This window comes from Bidens hawaiensis, unplaced genomic scaffold, assembly GCF_021521415.1.
Source record: "Bidens hawaiensis isolate Kalapana, Puna unplaced genomic scaffold, B.hawaiensis_p1.1 tig00074024_1, whole genome shotgun sequence".
NCBI classification, from domain to species: Eukaryota; Viridiplantae; Streptophyta; class Magnoliopsida; order Asterales; family Asteraceae; genus Bidens; species Bidens hawaiensis.
The window spans coordinates 32,182-49,712 of record NW_027502859.1 but is presented as its reverse complement, the minus strand read 5'-3'; the positions used below and the strand labels follow the sequence as shown (position 1 = coordinate 49,712).

General features: G+C 37.9%; 1 pseudogene; it reads left to right on the top strand.

The window, feature by feature from the left end:
- The first annotated feature begins 8 nt into the window (after positions 1–8).
- LOC143606284 (UPF0481 protein At3g47200-like) lies at positions 9–1,151 on the top strand (annotated as a pseudogene).
- The last annotated feature ends 16,380 nt before the right edge of the window (positions 1,152–17,531 follow it).

Here is a 17,531-nt window from a genome sequence, read left to right as displayed (position 1 = left end):
TCATCCCTCGGGTGGTCTCTGTTGGACCTCTCCACAAAGGGCGTACAAATTTAAAATCCGTGGAAAGCAAGAAACCTGAATATCTGAATGAGCTATTGCATAAGGTAGTTGAAGGTTCCGCACAGGAAACATTGGAGAACTGCGTGAAAAGGGTGCGCGCTAAAATACAAGATATCCGAGATTATTATTTTGGAATGAAGAAACATACCGACGATAAACTTGTTCAAAATGATGGTTTTGGATGCTTGTTACATTCTTCGGTTCATTGATAAACTTTCTGTAAAAGGCATTTCGTCATCAGACAACCCCGTTGCGTCGCAGGAATATTGCACTAGACCTTGTGTTACTCGAAAACCAAATCCCATATTTTGTTCTAGAAGACCTTTATAACCTCACTGTCCAAAGGTTTCAACCAGGATCCAATCTTACTACCATGATTAAGGTTTTACTAAATTACATTAAACCCTTTTGAACAGCCTTTACAAGATGGAAATTTTGGCACAAACACAACTGAGCATTATCACATACTTGGCCTTCTACACAAAATTTTACAAACCTTAAGTAAATTTTGAGCTAAAAGTATCAGCAATTCCAACAGCCCGCTCAGCTGTAGAACTGGACGACGTTGGAGTGAAGATTTGACCGAATAAAAAGCTTGAACTGGCCAATGGAAATGGAGTTCAAACACTATTCATCCTGGCATAAGCCTACTCTCAAAAATGCCTGTTGTGCGTGTTGACAACTTCTTTGAAGTGGTCTTAAGGAATCTGATTGCATACGAACAGTACTCTCCGGTTGATAATTATGTTACATCCTATGCAATGGCCATGCATATGCTAGTTGCTACTCCAGCGGACATTGCCAAGTTGGGAAAATTAGGTGTTTTTGTCAGCCACTTGGGCTCAAACGAAGCGGCCTCGATTATGATAAGCAGCATATGCAAAAATGTCAACTTGCAAGATTTCTACTACATGGAACCATGGGAGAATATGGTTAAGTGTTGTGACAGTTACTGGTTTAGAAATGTTGCGGTGTTTAAGGGAACATACATCAATACTCCATGGAAGGCGATTTCTCTACTTGCTGCAGTCATAGTGTTTCTTATTACCGTGTATCAGTTCTTTCGTCAACTAATCACACCATTTGTTTGATCCGGAAACGACAGACTGATATTTCTACCATTTGATCTTTAGTTTATTCTGTTCAGGGCCGGCCCATAGGGGTGGCGGGGTGGTCGACGGCCACAGGCCCGACACCCCGTTAGGCCCGAATTTCTTTATTTTGTTTTAAATATGTTTATTTTAATTAAAAACAATATGTATATTTAGTGTTTAAACCTAATTACATTATCACTAGTTTGGTCTAGTGGCAAAGGGGTATTACTCTCAAACCAAAATGTTATTGGTTTCAAGTCTCATTTAAGACATAATTAATCCTACTTTTATACAAAAAAATTTTACACAACCCCAAATTATAATAAAGTAAACCTATATATAAATTTAATTATTTAAACCAACAAAATACTCATTTTGACTTAAGGCCCAAAAAAAAATTTCGCTTTCGGTCCAAAATTTTTTTTGCTTTCTCGGAGCCGGGCCTGATTCTGTTGTTACATTTTTCTCTTTCACTTTATGTTTCTTTTTCTCTTTTGACAAGCTATATTCATTTCATTTAACCCAATAAACATATTCTATCCTGGAGCTAGCCAGTCATCATGTTCTACGTTTTGTATGTTTCAATCTTAATTACGCTTAGTTGAATTCAACACAATTTGTATGGAATATTTTCACCCTTAAAATATGTATAGTTAATCAATTGTGATGAACATCATGATGAGAAATGTGTTGTGATGGAATGCATCTGCATTTTTAGAGCAACTGACTAGTTTTTAACGCTTTTAAATGGTTACACGTTTGACACATTCTATACATTATAAAACTTTTGTGGTGGTGCATATTTCTCGGACCTTTTAATCGTTTAAATAATCAACACCATTTTCTTGCATGTTCTCTACCCCGGCCAGTTTATATGTTTGAACCATTCTTAGACAACAATGTATTTTTTTTTAGTTAAAAATATTAAAACTAGCAAGAAGCTAGAATGTAGAATAAATCAAACGTACATCACCAAAGAGAGACAACGATAAACAATAATCAAGAGGTTGATGTTGGGCCATTTGTTTTTTGGTTTCATTAATGATAACATTGTCTGTCTTGTTCTAATTTCCCGTTGAAGTGTTCGATTCCACCACTCGTGTTGAAAACAACATGATTATTTACTTGTGGTAAAACACATAATGTTAATTCATAAACTTTTCACTACCACGCCTCCTTAATTAGAGTAGCTAGAGTTTTAAGTGTCATCATTGATGGACACTTTAGGAAAATTCTCACACTAAGGTAAGAAAAGTCGGTTATTAGGGAAAAGTCTTTGAGAAATGAGGTTTTGATGGGTTTTATCAACTAGAAAAATAGATGAAAAGAAAAACACTAATATATACTATGTAGACAATCACTGACGGATAGTTCAAAACAAATCCCACACACACATAAATACATACTATGTCTGATATTGTAACTTTTTGGTGATTAGCCACACAATGGTTGGATCAAATCCCTGGTATATACATATTTTTAAAAGATTTGCATAATCACTCGATAACGAGCAAAAGAGGGGACTAACGACCACCTGTTATATGTCTGTAGACTGTTGGTGATTGTGAGGATAAGATTCCAAAGGAGATATTTCTCAACAATTTTAGTCGTGGTAGACTAAAAACAGTTGTTACGGCACACAACCCCGTTCATATTCGCATGGACCTTTACCGACGGTTACTACTTCGCTGAGCAACCACTGGCGACTGAATTTTTGTATACATATCATAAGAGATTTTATTTTAGGTTACATGGGTGAGTTACAATACTTTTTGGGCTTGCAAGTCAAACAAACTAAAACATAAAGTTTTCTACACTAGTCAAAGTATGTTAAAAATCTTCTAGAAAAGCTTAAAATGACTGACTACAAAGCAAGTTCCACACCCTTGAGAAAATGGATCCATTAACACCTAATGAAACAAGTGGAATATGTTGATCAGACCTTGTATACATGCATGATTGGATCACTAATGTATCTAACTGCATCCAGGCCTGATATCATGTATGCCACATGTGTGTGTGCAATATATCAAGCATCACCAAGGGAATCTCACTTAAGTTCCGTTAAAAAGATATTTAGATACCTCAAAGGTGCATCCACCTTAGGAATCTGGTATCCATCCAGCACAAAGACCCATATTTTTGGTTTTGTGGATAGTGATTATGCAGGTTATCAAATGAAAAGAAAATCAATAATTGGAGGATGTTGGTTCTTTGGATGAATTCGTATCTTGGCAGAGCAAGAAGCAAAATATTGTTTCTAATTCAACTGCTTAAGCAGAGTATATTGCAGCTGCAAGTTGTACTGCACAAATCCTCTGGCTACAAAACCAATTACTGGATTATGGAATCACATCTTTAAAAACTCCATTAAAATTGGATAGTGAAGCTGCTTTGAACATCATAAAAAATCCAGTTCAGCATTCAAAGACAAAACACATTGAAATCAGAAAACACTTCATAAGGAATTGTTATGAAAAAGGTTTGATTCCAATTGAACATGTATCATCTGAAAATCAGTTGGCTGATGTGTTTACAAAAGCGCTTGATTCAACATATTTTTGAAAACTGATTCCCAGGTTGGGAATGTTATATTTTGTATAATCATTTTTACAAGTCAAAACAGTTGTTTTAACAACCGATTTTTGACAATAAAAATGTTTTCAAACGACTGTTTGTATATCCTTTGATTTCTAAACAATGGAAAACTATTGTTTTTAAAAATACTGATCAACAATTGATCAATGATTTCAAAAGTATTGTTTTTATAAACAGTTGTTGGGAAAAATAATGAAAAGAATTGTTTCAATACAAAATTATATCCAAACTACTAATAAAAATCAGTATTTTCAAAAAGACTTATCAGTTTTTTTAATGTACTGATCAAATACAAATAACATTTGTTTCATTACATCAACAGTTGTTTTGAGAATATAGTTATTGTTTCAATAAAACAGTTTCTCTCGAAGCTGCCCTAACACGGCTCAAACAGCAAAATCGCTCGCATTGTACATGATCTCAAACGGAAGAGCCAAATCAAGAGAAACAAGAATATGAGCACTCACTAACCTCTCCTTAATCAAATCAAAGGCCCTCAAACACTCCTCACTAAAATCGAACGACATATCTTTCCCTAGAAGTTGGGTCATCAGACGGGAGATTTTTCGAGAAATGTTTAATGGATCGGCTGAAGAACCCCCGCGTGACCTAAGAAACTACGAATAGACTTCACAAGTGGGAGGTGGAAGTTTAGAAATGGTGTCTACCTTAGCTCGATCGACCTCAATCCCCGCACTAGAAATTTTATGACCTAAAACAATACTCTCTCGAACCATAAAATGACATTTTCCCAATTAAGCAAAAGGTTCGTCTCTTCACATCTAGCGAGCCCTTAATCTAAGTTACGCAGACAGTCATCGATGGAATTCCCAAATACGGAAAAATCATCCATAAAGACTTCCATGAAATCCTCAATTAACTCGTGGAATATGGCCCCCATGCACCGCTGAAATATGGGTGGTGCGTTACATAATCTGAATGGCATGCGTTGATACCCGAATGTGCCAAAGGGACATGTAAAGTGGTGTTATCTTGATCACCCGGGGCAATGGGGATCTGGAAATAACAGAAAAATCCGTCAAGAAAATAATAGAACTATTGTCCTGACAAAAGCTCAAGCATCTGGTCGATGAACGGAAGTGGTAAATGGTTCTTCTGTGTGGCCTCGTTAAGTCTGTGGTAGTCTATGCATACTCGCCACCCTGTTACAGTCTGTTTTGTTATGAGCTCATTCTTTTAGTTCATTATAACTGTCATACCACCCTTTTTAGGGACCACCTAGACCGGAATAACCTATGCTTGGTCGGAGATCAGAAAAAACAAACCAGGATTGAGTAACTTAATAACCTCCTTCCTGACAACCTCCTGCATGTTTGGGTTCAAATCCCACACACATAAAATATATACTGTCTGGTATTGTAACTTTTTAGTCATTAGCCACACAATGATTGGATCAAATCCATATATACGTATTTTTAAAAGATGGCATAATCACTCGATAACGAGCAAACGAGCGGATTAACGACCACATCATATATGTCTGCAGACTATTGGTGATTGTGAAGGTAAGATTCCAGATGAGATATTTGTCAAAATTTTTAGTCATTGTAAACTAAAAACAATTGTGATGGCACAAAGCACGTCAATTTTCACATGAACCTTTACCGACGGCAACTACTTAACTGAGCAACCACTGACGACTAAATACTTCTACACATATCGTAAGAGATTTTTTTTTTGTTTTTTTAGGTTACATAAATAGGTTATTTTTATTTTAAAGCATATATTAAATTTTATATTTATCTAAATTTTAGGTACATGATGATAAAAAAATAGAAATATATGTTTTTGTATATTAATTAACACATTTCGCCTCGCATTCGCTTTTGCGCGTTTCGCCTAGGCTTAGGTCCCTGTCAATTTCTTCACCTCGCGCTTTTTTAATCCAAAACTGGTGATAGATTACGTCGCTTAAGGTCCTCTACTTTGCATTGTCTTTTCTCATATAAGGACATGGTAAAATTTCAAGTTTATAAATGACAAACTAATCACCTTGATTATTGCTTCCATAATACATGGAAGTGGTGATCACTCTAAATGGTGAAGAGCATGTGTGAATGGAGGATGAGTGCACTTTACTCATATAGTTGTGAGCATCTTATGAGTCGTCTTTTCTAGTTTTGTCGCGGTTAGAAGGGTTGCTACAAATTAATGTATTTTTTTATTTTTAAAACACATTGTTGATTTTTAGCGGCTTTTAATATGTCCTAAAAAATAATAAGGGTTTGTTTGGTATGGGGTAATGGAATAAGCGATAGAATAGAATGAGCGAGGGAATGGAATGGACGAGCTAATGGACTTGATCATTACCATTTCATTGACATGTTTGGTTACCATGTGGGAATGACATGAATTATTAACTTTTTATTTTTTGGTAAGCTAGAAAAGTCGTAATAAAATAAAAATAGTAGTAAGTGGCGGTGGGATGGTGGTAGTGGGCGGCGAGCAGTAATGGTGGTGGTGGCAGGTGGTGGTGATAATTCAAAATAAACTACCCCCATGACTTTTTAAAACACCATAACTTTTTTCGCACGTTAATATTTTTTTAAAAAAAATTGCATCATAAAAGCGATCATTTTATTCTCTTTAATATGAGTATCATATTGTTATACTTCTTTAACTTTAAAAAATTTACATATTTTGTGAATATTGGTTAGGATCGATAACAAGTCGAGTCAAGGCAAGCCCAGGTCATGTGTAAAACCAAATTAGGGTCTAAAAGATTCGATGCAAAAAAGGGCTAATTTAGTCCGTTTCATGTTGGTACGGTTTTGAGTCGAAAGGGTCAAGTCAAAATAGATTTTGGATTAAAATGGTGCACCGCGCGGGCACCCAACTAGTTTTATTAAAAGCTTCAGCTACACTACCAAACCACCTAAATATTTCTAAAAAACTACAACTAACAGCTACCAGCTACAGCTTCTAGCCACCAGCTTTCAGCTACCAGCTAGTTTTTTCCAAACATACCCTAAAGCTTAAAACTTTTACTAGTAGTGTTTAGAAAGAGCTACAAGCTTTTAGCATTTTAATTTACTTAAATAACCTTCTAAAATAAATACATTTACTAGTATTGTTTTTAGCTATGCTCATTTTAGTAATTTTATACATTTATTAAAATTTCCAGCTACTCTACCAAACATATAAATATATATAAAAAACTACAGCTTCAAGCCACCAGCCACCAGCTTCAAACTACCAGCCATCAGCTTCTAGCTACAGCTACCAGCTAGTTTTGCCAAACTGACAGGATGCTTTTTAGGATCTTTAAGCTTCAAGCTTTTAAGGAAAAACTCTATAACAAAGTGAAATGTTAAATATATCAAGTTTCCAAAGTTAAGGGACCAAAAATGTCAAAATCCAAACCTTAGGGACTAAATTGAAAATTCTGGTTTTCCTGACCCATCGCGATACGCGATGGATCAGAAGGAAAACCCATCGCGTATCGTGATGGGTTGTCTGACACAGAGGCACAACGGTCGCCACATGTCACCACACGTGGCAGCAACGTCCGCCATGTCTTGCCACGTGGCGCAACGTCTGCCACGTGTGTATACGTGGTGACTTGTGGAGCCTACGTCGCGATACGCGACGGGCTCAGCCAAAGGGCCATCGCGTATCGCGATGGGCCCCTTGACTTTGTCTATAAATAGCAAGGTTGGGATTTCACTCTTGCACACTAAATCAGCTCTCCTCTCTCTCACTAAAACATCTCTCTAGCCTATTACATCATACCTCGAAGTTCGTGCCAACTCTCAATCATTACCTCGTTAAGCGTGCCATGATTCCTCGTATTTCCGTGCCCATTACTTTGATATTCGTGCCACCTCCCGACGACATTTAAGGCAGAAGGTGTCATTAGTGTGACGTCCCGACGATCATCTAAAAGTACGCGCCGCGAAACTTTGGTGTCTAGTTAAGCGTACCAAGGAAAGTAGGGATCAACGAGTCTTGGGAAACGAAGCGGCATTGCGGTGCTAGCTCGAGTGTAGGGGTTTTTTAAGCCAAGCAAAGGTAGGCATAATGTCTGAATAAAATAATAATAAAATATTATAAATACTTAAAACCCTAAGTCGAGGTTATACTCGATACCTCGATAAAATAAAAGAAAATATAACAAAGAAAAGAAATGTTAGAATTGTGAATATATATATATATATATATAAATATATATATATATATATATATATATATCAATGTGATTATATTATATGTGATTCTTTGTTAGATAATATTATTTAAGTAATAATAATTATTATTAAATAATAAAGAAAAGAAAAGAATACGTTTCTCAGAAAAGAAGGAACGTAGGGTTTTATGTAAAATAAACTAAAGGTTTATAATATTACTTTTTAACTAAAGGTTTTAAAGTAAAAAGAGATTTTGAACTAAAGGTTCATCGAGGTAAATAAGACTAAAGGTCTTAAGCCGGATTGTATATCCGACTACCAAATAGTTATACTCTTACTATAGGTGCAAGATAGCAACGGGAAAGACCCTTGGACGGTGTTTGAAGCCGATCCAAATCAAAAAGGTGAATACGCTCCAACTTTTACAAACATGTTTCAAACGAGTCTAACATGTTAAATGAAAAGGTTTAAATGAGACTAAGTGTTTCTAAAACATTTAGCCTCAGGCTATCGTGTATGTTTGTTTGGATCCTTACATAAGTGATGGGCACATCACACCTGTTCACAATTACGCTCGCCTGCGGGGAGTATGACCTTGTGTATACGTATAGGCACTCAACTAGTCGAACGATGCGGCGTTTGCTGGGTGAACCGAGTGTACAGACTTGAGTTAATGAATTGTGTTGTTTTAACTAGATTATTCCTAAGCCACGATGGACCGAGACCTACGTAGTCTCGAGGGGTGATCAAGTAAAGAAAATATTTTTAGCGTCAGCATATTCACCAGCATTCGTTGTTGACGTATTTTCTTAACATTTTGCAGGTGATCAAGGTTAGGGTTTCGAGTAACGAAGTGCTCAAGATATCCGATGGCTTGGATCTTTTTGATAAACTTAATATATTGTAAATGGTGGTTTTGTAAAACTTAAACAAGTAATCTTTCAAACGCTAAACGGGAAACTTTTAAATCCCGTCTTTTGTATGTAAATATTTATATTTAAATCCACGTGTTTTTAAGACTTCCGCTATTAAACCGTAACTCTGATTTAATTACAATTATGATACCAACATATGTGTCATACACGCCCCTGGGCCGTGGTTTGGGGTGTGGCAAGTGTTGGTATCAGAGCCATCGATCTTAGCAAATTAGGTATTACAAGATAATACATAAGCTTCGATCCAAGCATAGGAAAAATATTTTCTATTATTTGTTTATTTGAATAGGGATAAGATAGGTTGGTAACCTTTTCTTTCCCTCCTCATTCTAAACCACCCAACTTAGATGACTTTCAAGAAATTAATGGAGAGTTATGATCGTGAAGTAAGGAGAGCTGGAGTCTACTACTCATTTCCAAAAGACAACATGAGTGAGGACTACTGTGAGGCATTCTTCAATCCAAACGTAGAACATGATTTAACCAAACCATTTCAATATCCAGGTACAGAACAAAGTCCAATTAGCCTTCCCGATGACACTCCAAATCAAGCGTATCAAGCACCAAGACACTCAAGCTACCACCCATCAAGCTTACCCATGTACCAACCATCCGAAGTTCCGACGTATCATCCTTCCGAGGTTCCCACATATCAACCATCTAATGTCCCGCCGTACTATCCATCTGGTGTTCCGACATACCTACCACCGAATCCTCACCCTTCATACACCTTTCTTTCCAATCGACCAATCAAGGAAGAACCAAGATCTCCCTCATCGGATTGGATGCGATGCCACTCAGATCAACGAAGATGGCATACCGGAACCTCTACCATGGATACTGTTGACTCCCGTCCCAATAAACAAGGACCATCCGCAAACCTAAAATGAGGGTGATGATGTCATACGAGAACTTTCGCATGCCCGCGATATCAAAAGAAACTGCCCATTTAATGGATGAAGTGGACCTGGAGGAAAAGGACCCGGAAGAAGAAGAAACGGAAGAAGATTCGGAGGAGGAATACCCCGACAATCCTAATGAAGTGACAACGCCGATGGAAGAACCATTCTCTCACCAAAATCTAAGTTATGGTTCTGTTGATCCCTACATGAAATTTCTCCAAGGACTTATAGGCAAAGCGTCATCAAGCTTCCCACTGTATCAAGGCAAGATCCCATCAATTGAAGACCAAGCGAATGAAATCCGGGAGCAGAACAAGGCTGCCGAAGCTTTCTTCAATTATCAGTCCGATGTGACCGCATCTCCATATCCGGACCCGAAGAACCATTTCGATGTAGTCATGATGGGGTACCGTGATCCGCCACCCCGTTATAGATATCCCAATGAAATACCTCGGTCACAGGAGGAGCATCTAGATCGAGCCTTGCATGAGACGGATGACCTTAGAAAGAAGATAGTTGTGGATGGGAAGAAAAAGAAGAAGATAGGAGAGACGCTTCTTCGGAAATGTAACAAGTTGACCAAGGTGGTTAAGAAGTTCATGAAAGATTGAAGAAATGAAGACGAGAATGGAATGTAGTTAGGTTGTAAAGTGTATGTGTTAATGTAATCTATAGGTTATGTAAAATATGTTTAAATAAGGATAGGTACATATATATATATATATGAATGTTGTAATAATGAATATATATGTATCATGTTATGATATATATATATATATAGAATAAATAAAATGTGTGTTTAAGAGAAGAATTTGTTAAATTTTAGATATAAAGAAAAATATTGAAAAGAAAAGATAATGTCTCAATCAAGTAATAATTATGAAAATTTTCGAAAAGAAGAAGAGATAAGAAAAGAAAAAGGGGGAAATCCCGAGAAAGAACATGAAGAAAATATTCCCGAAAAATACATGAATCAAATTCAACGAATGATCAAAGAAGCGGCTAGGAATGAATCCGAGGCTAGATCTCAATCTAGGCAAACTAAACGTTCACAATCCGTTAACCTTTCTCAAAAATCCGTTAAGTCTCATCCTAAACCATCTTGTGTTGAGGAGAGTGTTCACGAATCAAATGCCGATGGTGGAATCCGTCATGAGTTTAAGAAGTTGAATATTGGAGGCAGTTCGTTTAAAGATTTTAAGTATTTTGGGCCGAAGGAATTTCATGGAGATAAGGGAGCTATCACGACTGTTAGATGGCTCGAGGAGATGGAATCGATTGTCATCATAAGTAAGTGTTCGAATCAAGAGATGATACAATACTCCGCTCAGATGTTCAGAGGTGAAGCATTGGAATGGTGGAACACGCTAATATTAAGAAAAGGACGTCAAGTACTGTATGACCTTACATGGGAAGAATTCAAAGCAATGTTGATGGCGAAATTTTGTCCAATGCACGAAACCGACCAAATCCAAACTAAGTTTCTTAATCATAAGGTCGTAGGGACAAATCTTCGAGAGTACAACACAAAGTTCCATGAGTACTGTCGCCTGGTTCCCCAGCTGGTTAACCCTGAGTCCAGCAAAGTCACACGATATATATGGGGATTACCGCGGGAAATCCGCGATATGGTGAGGTCTCATCTTCCTCAAACGGCCGACTCCGCAATGAAGTTAGCTGGATATCTGATGGGCGGCCTTGTCCGCAACAAAGAGGAAGACAAGAAAGTGGCAACAACCAACAACCAAGGAAGAACTAGTGGAAGCACCCATTTTAAAGGCAAGGGTGCAAATCACAGCCGGACCGGATTTAATTCAAACGCACCATTTTGTAAGATTTGCAGAAAGCGCCACCGAGGGCAATGCCGACACATTTCATCAACCGTCTGTGAATCTTGTCAAAGACCTAGCCATGCAACTGTTGATTGCTGGAAGAAGAAATGACGTGTTATAACTGCAAAAATATGGGGCATCTAAGCTTTGAATTCCCGAAGAACAAACCCGCGACTGGTGGTGTGGGTGGAAGTGGCCAAAACAAAAATGGAAATGCAAGAGTCTTCGTCCTTGACACGAAAAAGGCCGCTGACATGCCAGAAACCATCACCGGTACGTTTCTACTCAACGACACCTATGCTAGAGTTTTGTTTGATTCGGGTGCGAATTTAAGTTTTATAGATTATAGCTTTTGTAGTCTATTAAACGAACATTTAACAAAGTTAAATAAAACTCTAAGCGTCGAGACTGCTAGCGGCGAAATAGTCAAAATCATCGAAGCCCTTGAAAACGGAAAAATTCTGTTAGCTGGTTATATTCTGCCTATTCAACTTCTACCAATGACCCTTGCTGGTTTTGACATTGTACTTGGTAAGGATTGGTTATCCAACAACCATGCACGTATCATTTTCAATAGCAAAACTATCGAACTTCAAGCCCCTGATAAAAGAACCATTCGAATCGAAGGGGACAAAGATGCTGGCCAAGTTAGCATAATTTCCATGATTATGGCTAACAAATGTTTGAATCAAGGATGCTTAGCATTCATGGCCTACATCACTGAAGAATCCAAATCGAAGGAGATAAAGGACGTACCTATAGTCTCCGACTTTTCTAATGTCTTTCCTGATGAACTTCCTGAAATTCCTCCCGATCGTGAAGTAGAATTTAGGATTGATCTTATCCCCGGTACTGCTCCGATCGCCAAAGCTCCGTATCGTTTAGCGCCGACTAAAATGAAGGAACTAAAGAAACAACTTGACGAACTACTTGAAAAAGGACTCATTCGACTGAGTTCATCACCATGGGGAGCGCCGATACTTTTCGTCAAGAAGAAGGATGGATCCATGAGGATGTTTATCGACTATCGAGAATTGAACAAAGTCACAATCAAGAACCGTTATCCACTCCCTCGAATCGATGATCTTTTTGACCAATGCCAAGGTGCAAGTTTCTTTTCAAAAATTGACCTTCGTTCTGGTTACCATCAACTCAAAGTCCAATCCGAGGGCATCCCGATAACAGCGTTCCGAACAAGGTATGGACATTATGAGTTCACAGTTATGCCGTTTGGACTTACTAATGCTCCAGTTGCGTTCATGGATATGATGAATCGAATCTGCAAACCTTACTTAGATAAATTTGTTATCGTATTCATCGACGACATACTTATTTACTCTAAGTCTAAGGTTGATCATGAAATTCACCTTCGAACCCTACTTGAAATTCTTAGAACTGAGAAGTTGTACGCCAAGTTCTCAAAATGTGAGTTCTGGTTGCACGAGGTGCAATTTCTTGGTTACATCATCAACGTCAACGGTATTCAAGTCGATCCCGCTAAGATTGAAGATATCTCTAAGTTGGAGATCCCAAAATTGCCAACCGAGATCCGAAGTTTCTTAAGATTGGCCGGCTATTACCGTAGGTTCATTGAAAATTTCTCTCTTATAGTCGTTCCCCTAACTTCTTTGACTCATAAAAATATCAAGTAAGAATGGGGAGCAAAACAACAAGAGGCATTCGATATACTTAAACAAACCCAAGCACCTATACTGGCCTTGCCTGAAGGTACTGAGGATTTTGTGGTCTTTAGTGACGCATCTCATTCTGGTTTGGGATGCGTACTAATGCAACGAAAGAAAGTAATCGCTTATGCCTCTCGTCAGCTCAAGGTGCACGAAAAGAACTACACAACTCACGATCTAGAGTTAGGCGCCATAATCTTTGCATTAAAGATATGGAGGCACTATCTCAATGGAGTAAGATTTATCGTGTATACTGATCATAAAAGTTTAAAGCACATCTTCGATCAAAAAGAGCTTAACATGCGCCAACGACGATGGATGGAAACTCTCAATGACTATGACTGCGAAATCGTTTATCATGAAGGCAAAGCCAACGTTGTGGCCGATGCCTTAAGTCGTAAGGAGCATGAAAAGCCAAAAAGAGTCTGAGCATTAAGGTTAGAACTTCAAATCGATCTCATAGAAGAAATCAAATCCGCCCAAACTCAAGCGACCAATGAAAACAAGATTTCCGACGAAACACGCAACGATACCATTGACTCGCTGGTCAAAGGTGACGATGGTATCCTTAGAATGGGAAACCGGATTTAGGTACCAATCGTTGGGGATTTGCGTGAAAAGATAATGAATGAAGCTCATAAGTCCAAGTACATGATGCACCCCGGTAGTGACAAAATGTACCAGAACCACAAACCTAACTATTGGTGGAATGGGATGAAAAAGGACATCGCTTCGCATGTGGCGAAATGTTTAACTTGTTTGAAAGTCAAGGCTTTCGGGATTGCTTCAGCAACCCAAACTTCCCGTTTGGAAGTGGGAGTTAATAACCATGGATTTCATCACCAAAATCCTGAAAACGACTCAACAACACAATGCAATTTGGGTTATTACGGATCGATTAACAAAATCCGCACACTTTATACCCATCAATGAATCACATTCAATGGATAGATTAGCGCGTATCTATGTGAACAACATCGTTGCTTTACATGGAGTACCGCTATCTATAATCTCTTATCAAGACAGCCATTTTACGTCTCACTTTTGGAAAAGCTTCCAACAAGCGTTAGGCACCAAGCTAAACCTTAGCACCGCCTATCATCCACAAACCGATGGGCAAAGAGAAAGGACAGTTCAAACGTGGAAGATATGTTCCGCGCTTGTGTGATAGACTTAGGTGGAAGTTGGGATGACCACTTGCCCCTAATGGAATTTTCATATGTCAATAGTTTTCACACGAGTACAAGCCGCACCATTCGAGGCGTTATATGGTCAAAAATGTAGAATGCCTGTGTGCTGGTCTGAAACTGGAGACAATCAATTGTCTGGACCCGAGATAGTCCAAGAAACCACCGACAAAGTTCTTCAAATCCGTGAACGACTTAAGACGGCACGTGACCGCCAACAGAGTTACGCCGACGTCCGTCGTAAGCCGTTGGAATTTAATGTTGGTGACAAAGTTCTATTGAAAGTCTCGCCATGGAGAGGCGTCGTTCGCTTCGGAAAGAAAGGAAAGCTTAGTCCTCGATTTGTTGGACCCTTCGAGGTACTTGAACGAATTGGTACTGTTGCATACCGTTTGCGACTGCCCGAGGAAATTCAAGGGATACACGACGTTTTCTATATCTCGAACATGCGAAAGTGTTTAGCCGATGAATCTCTATCCATGCCACTAAAATGTGTTGAAATTAATGAAAATTTAAAATTTGTTGAAAGGCCAATTCAAATAGAAGATTCGAAAACAAAGAAATTAAAAAGACGAACATTGAAAATCGTAAAGGTAAAATGGGACTCACGAAGAGGGCCCGAGTATACATAGGAACTCGAATCCGAAATGAAGAAGAAATACCCCCATCTATTCTAAAGAAGAAATCTCGAGGACGAGATTTATTTCAACGTGGGGAGGATGTAACATAGTGAAAATATCGAGTTAAATTTATCAAGTTTCCAAAGTTAAGGGACCAAAAATGTCAAAATCCAAACCTTAGGGACTAAATTGAAAATTCTTGTTTTCCTGACCCATCGCGTAGAAGGAAAACCCATCGCGCATCGCGATGGGTTGTCTGACACAGAGGCACGTGTCGTGCCACATGTCAACATGTGGCACAACGGTCGCCACATGTCGCCATGTGGCAGGTCTATGTGGTGACTCGGGGAGCCTAAGTCGCGATACGCGACGGGCTCAGCCAAAGGGCCATCGCGTATCTCGATGGGCCCCTTGACTTTGTCTATAAATAGCAAAGTCGGGATTTCACTCTTGCACACCAAATCAGCTCTCCTCTCTCTCACTAAAACATCTCTCTAGCCTATTAAATCATACCTTGAATTTCGTGCCAACTCTCAATCATTACCTCGTTAAGCGTGCCTCGATTCCTCGATATCCGTGCCCATTACTTTGTTAATCGTGCCACCTCCCGACGACATTTAAGGCAAGAAGGTTCATTAGTGTGACATCCCGACGATCATCTCAAAGTACGTGCCATGAAGTGTTGGTGTCTCGTTAAGCGTACCAAGGAAAGTAGGGATCAACGACTCTTGGGAAACGAAGCGGCGTTGCGGTGCTGCTCGAGTGTAGGGTTTTTAAGCCAAGCAAAGGTAGGCATAATGCCTGAATAAAATAATAATAAAATATTATAAATACTTAAAACCCTAAGTCGAGGTTATACTCGATACCTCGATAAAATAAAAGAAAATATAAAAAAGAAAAGAAATGTTAGAATTATGAATATATATATATATATATATATCAATGTGATTATATTATATGTGATTCTTTGTTATGAAAATATTATTTAAATAATAATAACTATTATTAAATAATAAAGAAAAGAAAAGAATACGTTTCTTAGAAAAGAAGGAACGTAGGGTTTTATGTAAAATAAACTAAAGGTTTATAATATTACTTTTTAACTAAAGGTTTTAAAGTAAAAGAGATTTTGAACTAAAGGTTCATCGAGGTAAATAAGACTAAAGGTCTTAAGCCGGATTGTATATCCGACTAACAAATGGTTATGCTCGTACTATAGGTGCGAGATAGCAACGGGAAAGACCCTCGGACGGTGTTTGAAGCCGATCCAAATCAAAAAGGTGAATACGCCCCAACTTTTTCAAACTTGTTTTCAAACGAGTCTAACATGTTAAATGAAAAGGTTTACATGAGACCAAGTGTCTCTAAAACATTTATAAACAAGGGTATAAAACACTGGCCTCAGGCTATCGTGTATGTTTGTTTGGATCCTTAAATATGTGATGGGCACATCACACCTGGTCACAATTACGCTCGCCTGCGGGGAGTATGACCTTGTGTGTACGTATAGGCACTCAACTAATCGAACGTTGCGGTGTTTGCTGGGGGAACCGAGTGTAGTGACTTAAGTTTATGAATTGTATTGTTTTAACTTGATTATTCCTAAGCCGCGATGGGCCGAGACCTATGTAGTCTCGAGGGGTGATCAAGTGAAGAAAATATTTTTAGCGTCAGCATATTCACCAGCATTCGTTGCTGACGTATTTTCTTAACATTTTGCAGGTGATCAAGGTTAGGGTTTCGAGTAACGAAGTGCTCAAGATATCCGATGGCTCGGATCTTTTTGATAAACTTAATTTATTGTAAATGGTGGTTTTGTAAAACTTAAACAAGTAATATTTCAAACGCTAAACGGGAAACTTTTAAATCCCGTCTTTTGTATGTAAATATTTATATTTAAATCCACATGTTTTTAAGACTTCCGCTATTAAACCGTAACTCTGATTTAATTACAATTATGGTACCAACATATGTGTCATACGCCTAGGCCGTGGTTTGGGGTGTGACAAGCTCATACTCAATTAAAAGTCTTGTTTGGTTCAAGGAGCTTGAAGCTTTTTGGTCATAAGAAAAAACTTAAAGCTTCTACTAGTAACGTTTAGAAAGAGATACAAGCTTTTAGTATTTTAATTTACTTAAATAACCTTTCAAAATAAATACATTTACTATTATTGTTTTTAGTTATGCACATTTTATTAATTTTATACATTTTATTTAAAGTTCCAGTTATTATGTCAAACATTTAAACATGTTTAAAAAGCTACATCTAGTAGCTAATTTTGGCAAGCATACCCTACATCAATAATAACAGGTCTTTTAGCCAATCTACAAAACATATTCTAACTTTTGAATATTTACTACAATTAAAAAACAATTGACAATTTCATCCATAATAAAATCACGCTTTTTCAATCCCGAAGAGAATACCTTTTTGTTCTATTCCACTGAAGCACCCACAACGAAGTCAAGA